The following is a 6,945-nucleotide window of genomic DNA, read 5'->3' as shown; positions in this document are numbered from 1 at the left end:
TGTGTGTGTGTGTGTGTGTGTGTGTGTGTGTGTGGCCTGCCACTCTGGTACACTTCAAGCTGTTCAGCTGTCGTCAAGCTCGCTCAGCAAGAAGCAGGCTGCTCCATCTGGTCAACCCACCCCTCCTCTGTCATCTCTAGAGACGCTGTGTGTATGAGTGTGTGTTGTCGGTGTGTGTGCGTGACAGAGTGTATGAGCATGGCTTTTACTATCACTTGCACTACTGAGAATACCGTGTGTACATTGTCTTGGTTATGCAATGTGCCTGAGTGTATTCTACTTATCGCACGCACACAGACTTTTTTTATGTTATGTTTGAATATAATATTCTTTTTTTCTGAAATGGCTTTACAAAGGCATTATTCTAATCAGAACTACCAAATATTATTAACTTAATTAAGCATTTAAAATAAAATGTAATTATAACAATAAATGTAACCTACTCTTTCAAATAACCACTACCATAATTTATATAAACAGAATCCAAATCTTCCTTGGACAGAGAAAAGTAAATTCTTCGCCTGCATTAGAGTTGGGTGGAATCCAAATTTTGATCAAACCTCACTATTTTACCCAGGTATACGGTATTACCATGACTAAGTAAAAATTATGACGTAAGGCTCAGACGGGGTCATCAAACTGTTGGCTTGTGCCGTTCAGAAACTGAACACCAAACACTAATAGTAAAATGCCTCTCCCTTCTCATTAGGTCGGAACCTGAAATGCTGCCAAACTGCAGAAGTCGTGTTCTTCTTTGAGACCAGGTCACACGATGGGTGACTTGCCACCCCCCTCGCTCTTTCTCCTCCACACTGTCATGTGATGTCAACCGCACATAAGCATTTTTAGGCATTAAATAGATTATATTTAATATTTAATCCTCGTCTCCTATTTAAGTGCATTTTTTTATGACGTTTATTAAACTGACACCGTTGCTATTTTTAAGATCCCACGGTATACCATATTACCGTTCAACCCTAGCCTGCATGCAGCCTGAAATTTCTCACTAAAAGAGGTAGTATGACAGGCTTAAGCAAGTTCTCTCAGAACAAAAGCTACAAAGACAGACAAGCATGGGGGAGAAAAAAAGTGTGGATTGTGTCTTCCTCCAAGATTATGATGATGACGTTTGTCATTGTTATTACACTATTATTTCATTCTGCAGAAGGTGTTAAAGTAAGTATACATGTTGTTTTTATTGCTAGTTATATCCACCTAAAGCCAATTAAGACCTTTAAGAGAACAGAATAACTTTGTTAATGAAATGACAGCATCAGACAGAATCTTCCTTGTTTAGAGAACAATAACGATTGGTTAGAGTTTTGCAGCAAAATTTGGTGAATGCTTCATGCCCCAAATATCAAATGTGGACTGAATTGAGTGTATGGTGAGAGTGTATGTTTGTCACTAACAAGGTCCCATGGGGCTGCCTCAGTCAACTGGGCATTGCAGCATAGCTCGTAGCCAGGTTGACTCATGAATGAACCTAGAGCAACAACAGCAAAATCCAGCAATTTCCAGAGCAACCTGTGTGTGTGTGTGTGTGTGTGTGTGTGTGTGTGTGTGTGTGTGTGTGTGTGTGTGTGGAAGGCTACTTCAGAGCCGTAGTGCAGCTGGACGCCATCTCCCTGCACCATGGAAATGTGAACCAGCTGCCCCTTCCTCCCTCATCTTCCTCTACAGATAACACAGGGGCTATTGTGCCCATCAACAGACAGACACGCAAGTGTGTGGAACTATCTTTGTGGGGACCCGTCATTGACATAATGAATTCCCTAGCCCTTTACCCTAACCTTAACCATCACAACTAAATGCCTAACATTAACCCTGACCCTCACCCTAACCATAACCTAATTCTAAAACCAAGTATTAACCCTCAAACAGACCTTAAAAGTTGTGGGGTCCAGCATTTTGGCCCAACAAAGCTGCCAGGACCCCATAAGTATAGTTAAACAAGAATAAACACAACTTTCTCTCGCTCCTCTTTTTCATTATTATTTTGAGATGTCTGCATTGCTGCCAATCTTGGGCATTTAGTATGTTCAAGTATTGTGCCACATTTGGGAATTACTCGGTTTTGCTACTTTCACGGTAAAAAATGATAAACTCTCATCTTGGCTAAACAGATAAGTAAGAGACACCTACCAAAATAACCTAACATCCACAAAAAAATGTAAAATGACATGTCCCCTCTGACATCACAAATTAACAAACCAATCAAACTAATTAGTTCATATATGTGAATACTTGCTGCAGCTGTGCATTGCAATGCAGAAATAAACTCAGAGGGAATTTATTGTCATCACTTTTAGCCCTGATGAAAGCAAAACACACTCCACCTTACTAATGTCTACCAGAAAGAGTAGTCAGGTTTTTGTACTTCTGTGCATTGCTATAGTTTTCTTGTACTTTAACGTGGCCTTCCACGCATATGAATTAGCTACAATCAAAGAGGAAAATGCATGAATACTTGCTGCAGCTTTGGATGTAAACAGCAGAGACTCGTTACTACAAAATTACCGGGAAAGCAACCAATCGTGATAATTCAATGAATTATATTTTATTCATAGTTTAATCAGGCAATTGAGGTAATGTGCTTGATTTTCTCCACAAACATGTTGTTGTGTTTGATGCAGTAATGCAGCAAGTACACCTCAGGCTTTTTTGTTTCATGTTTACACTCCTTCATTTTTTTCTATGTTGTCATCCAATCCCCCCTCCTGCGCTGCATGCCCTCTCTTAATTCCTTTGACAATCACTTGTTTTCTTCAGTTTTTCCAAACTTTCCATCTTCATGTTTCACTTCCCTTCTTCTCAACTTAACATCACTCATCTGCCTGTTTTTTTTCTTGTTTGTTCTACTTCTTTCCCTCCGTCCACCCCGTCTGCCAGGCTTCCTTTGCTCTCTGTGAGCAGAGGAAGGGAAGCAAATAACAACATAGTGACTGGTCTTCACGCAGTAATGCTATGTGTCAGAGTCAACACACACACACACACACACACACACACACACTAATTAGGCTCTGTAAAAATACACACTATTACAATTTAGTTGGATAAAAGGATTTTTATATTTATAAAAATATTTGATGATTTAAAAATCCGATACAGGCCTATTGGCCGATGTATTTAAAGAGATACTGTATATCCAGAAACGCGTAACAAAACTTAAAAATAAACTTGTTTGTTTCACAACAGAGGAACATCAAAATTATATTAATGTTCTGATAGTAAAATACACACTTAAGATATGAAACTTAATGTCTTTTGAACAAAAACTACAAAAATCAAAGAGTTGCCAACAGGGACGTTTTAGTGCGTCCTCTGGTGGACAAACCCTCATAACATGGTTGAAGAGTGTTTTGTCCTTTTTTATTTTATTTTTTTAAATATGAATTTTTTGGCCATTATAAATGCAGATACCGATAGTTTGGAAAATGCCTAATATCGGCCGATAATATTGGCCCGCCGATAACATCAGTCTGGCTCCAACGCAGACACAGAAACACACAGTGACACCGAAACACACAGTGACACCGAAACACATAGACACACAGAAACACATAGACACACAGACAGACACACAGACAGAGAGACAGACAGACACACACAGCCAACACTTGTGAAACACACAGATCAGTGCTAAAACCAAACAGTGATTCTTTCAGTAAACACGAGTTGTGACAGGGAGGCATCCTCCTCCTCATCATCATTAAAAAGGGAGGAAAGCCTTTTGTTTGGCCCGACAGAGAAATAAGGAGGCGAGCAGGCGGGTAGAGTGGTGGGTGAAGGGGTGGGGAGCTATCAAATGACACCCTGACATTTGAGCTTGAAACAAACGAATCGATCATGATTCAATTATTCATTTGTCTGTTTGCAATGGAAATAGAAGGGTTTGGGGGAAATGGGAGGGAGAGGGAGAGACGTTGGAGGCAAGAGAAAATGAGAGTCTGACAAGAGCTCTGATGTGAAGTTCCCATACCAACCTTCTACTAGTAATCTGCTGTGGTAGTTTGCAGCAGTTGTAGCTACTTTAAGGTATTTCTCATCGGCCATGGTTTCACAATAGTATTCATTGGTATTTAATAAATCATTTGTAGCAGCATTTTTCTATTTTGCAGTTTGTATCTCCTAGAGTACTATATTCTCGGATATCCTTACAATTTACCAATACAAATTTAAAATGTGTCTTTATCCGGTGATATTACATAACACTATAAGATATTGTAGGGTTACAGGTGACCCCTAGGCTTAAAGGCTATGCCAAATATTATAATTAATTCATAGTTTAGTGGAAAAAAAGTGAAAGAAAAAAAAAGTATTAGTATCTTCAACGTCAAATTAAGGTTTCCAGTGCCCAGAATAGCATCTTAAATTGCTTTTGAATGCAAGGTTTTCCATTTGAAAGTTGGAAAATTATGGTGGTTATTTTTACTTGATAAGTAAGTAAATGATGAATCAATTATCAACTCACTGTTAATTAAACATTATATGACAACAGTTTATTACAGATTTCTATGTGTGTGTTTTTTAGGAATGAACGTATTGAAACACACAAGAGACCCTTTAGAGAATGCACAGTCGATAAATGGAAACACACACACACACACACACTTTCCAGAAATCCAATATGGCTGCTGCATCACTCCCTCCCAACCTACTGCATTCCACAGATAGAATAGATGGCCGTGCTTAGGATGACATTTTAATGAGTGTGTGTGGGAGAGAGGCTCTGAGAGGGTGACGATAGAAGGGTGCACACACGCATAGATGCACACAAAGACTAATACACACTGATACAAAGAGCCACTGTGCACAAGTGTCACTCAAATGCACACACACACACACACAAATATGAATACAAAATGCTATTATGCACATACACACGCACATTCGTCACTGACGAAGGGGTTTTCTCCTTAACGCCATAGGTCTCTGCCACATACCGCTCATTTAATAATCACAGCAAACAACTTGCAAGTACTTACAGGCTGTATCCAGTATCTCTATACTGACACGCCAACAGTTAACTCAACACTAAGCCACAGCTGTAAAAAGAGAGACTGCCATGTTTTGACACATAAGTACATCATCGTCTTCAACATTTCCACTCATGCCAACAGGAAGTTGATGTTTATATAGAGCGGATTAGATGATCGGATGGTGATCTTGTTTTTGGTGCTTACAGGGAAGTATCCCTTTACACTCCACAGGGAGGTCAGAGGTCATGTTCAGCTACATAGCAGCCCCACTGGAGCTTATAGGGATTTCATTCATATTGCTTAAAATCACTTTTACATGGAGGGAGTTAGAAAACAGTTTCTCCCCAGTTACCAAGTTCAACAAGTTTCAACTCAGTTCGTCCGTTTGAGGGATAGTTTCACCATCAGCTAGACCACCAAAATAGAGAAAATATTAGGTTTTGATCATGTGGAAGAACGAGACACCTTTTTACTGAACGGAATTTACCAAAAAATCATTTGTGGAGTTTGGTCCATTTCACCTTTTCTTCTGAAATGTTCCATTAATATATTCTGTTACTCCCTTTTATCCAAAGCACTTTAAATACTTTTGTTATTATAACCTTTCACTTGGAGCCTTTTCTTAGTGAAATACCACTGTTTAAAATAATGTCATCACTTATGTTTTAAATACTCAGCAAGAATAGTATTTAGCATTCTTTTTAAACTCTATATGTAGGTGATATCCAAAGACAGATACAAGGCAGGTAGATGTGTTGACACATCATTTCTGTATCCACAGATAGTTAACCTCAGCAGCTGCAGATTATATTAACCTTTTAGAGAAAGTGTTTGCATATGGGAGAAGTAGGGGGGGAGAGAGAGAGCAAGAGAGAGATAGCGAGAGCGAGAGAGAGAGAGCGAGAGAGAGAGAGAGAGAGAGAGAGAGAGAGAGCTAGCACTGCAGAACAGCCGGTGGGTTGAATTAATGAGATTGTAGGTATCTGCATGGCTGCACATTTTAACAGGGCTTTGGCACAGAGTGAGAGAAAGAAAATGGGGAAGAAATGGGGAGTGAGGAGGTCAGGGCAAGCAAAGGGGTTGAAACACACATACACACACACACACACCGACACACACGTTACCGCTGAAAGCCTCTCAGTTCAGCTCCCCACTTATAACCTTCAATTAACCTTCTTCCTGAATACAGGAGAGTGTGTGAGTAGTCTGGGTGAGTAAGAGCGATTGTGCATACTTGCTGGCATATTCTTGCTGACGTCTCTGTGTGTGTGTGTGTGTGTGTGTGTGTGTGTGTGTGTGTGTGTGTGTGTGTGTGTGTGTGTGTGTGTGTGTGTGTGTGTGTGTGTGTGTGTGTGTGTGTGTGTGTGTCCACTCATTCCCTCTCATGTACCTGCTTTTACTCGGCTGAAAATCAATTGTACCTAACCACCACTCCACCAACTCCCTCCAATCAGTACACATCTGAGCCTCATTGAAATGCAAAATACTGAAAACACACATTTCTTTATTAGTTTAGTGCTGCTGAGCTCGGGACATTCGGCTGAAAAAAACTGGACACACATGAAAAAACTACAACAAGATGTCCACGTCCATTCGTAAGCATCGAACGTCTAAATGGCATTCGTTTCTCCAGACATGTCTTGATCACTCACTATGTGCAGTTAGTTGAGATGTTCAGATACCTGTATCGCCTCTGATAATGCCTAAAACGCTGTTATCGGTATCAGGGAGTACTGGAGTTTCTGCACCAATCCAATACCATGTTATAAAGCCCTGAAGAAAATCTACATTAAAGAAGGTTATTTATGTTCTTTTTCAGTAATGACTGACTGTTAAACTGGATAATAAAAGAAAGTTCTGTGGCATTCATTGTTTGAGAGTTTAACCTGAGCCAGACTGACAACAAATATAGAAATCATTTCACATCCATATAGGGATAGTAGTATACAGCTGTTAAAACATA

General features: G+C 39.8%; 1 protein-coding gene and 1 long non-coding RNA gene across 22 annotated transcripts in view; one reads left to right on the top strand and one right to left on the bottom strand.

Annotated features, from left to right (window-relative positions):
• ptprsa (protein tyrosine phosphatase receptor type Sa) overlaps positions 1-6,945 on the bottom strand; it is a 241,274-nt gene that overhangs the window by 149,232 nt on the left and 85,097 nt on the right. The gene's annotated exons all lie outside the window — the stretch shown is intronic.
• Positions 1,755-6,945, top strand: part of LOC116696005 (uncharacterized) — a 15,482-nt gene continuing 10,291 nt past the window's right edge. The window contains exon 1 of the long non-coding RNA XR_004333606.1: positions 1,755-1,947. This is a non-coding gene — a long non-coding RNA (uncharacterized LOC116696005). The remainder of the gene's footprint in view (positions 1,948-6,945) is intronic.

Source organism: Etheostoma spectabile, chromosome 9, assembly GCF_008692095.1.
Source record: "Etheostoma spectabile isolate EspeVRDwgs_2016 chromosome 9, UIUC_Espe_1.0, whole genome shotgun sequence".
NCBI classification, from domain to species: Eukaryota; Metazoa; Chordata; class Actinopteri; order Perciformes; family Percidae; genus Etheostoma; species Etheostoma spectabile.
Note: the sequence above shows the minus strand (reverse complement) of the source record. Positions and strands in the feature narration are given on the sequence as shown.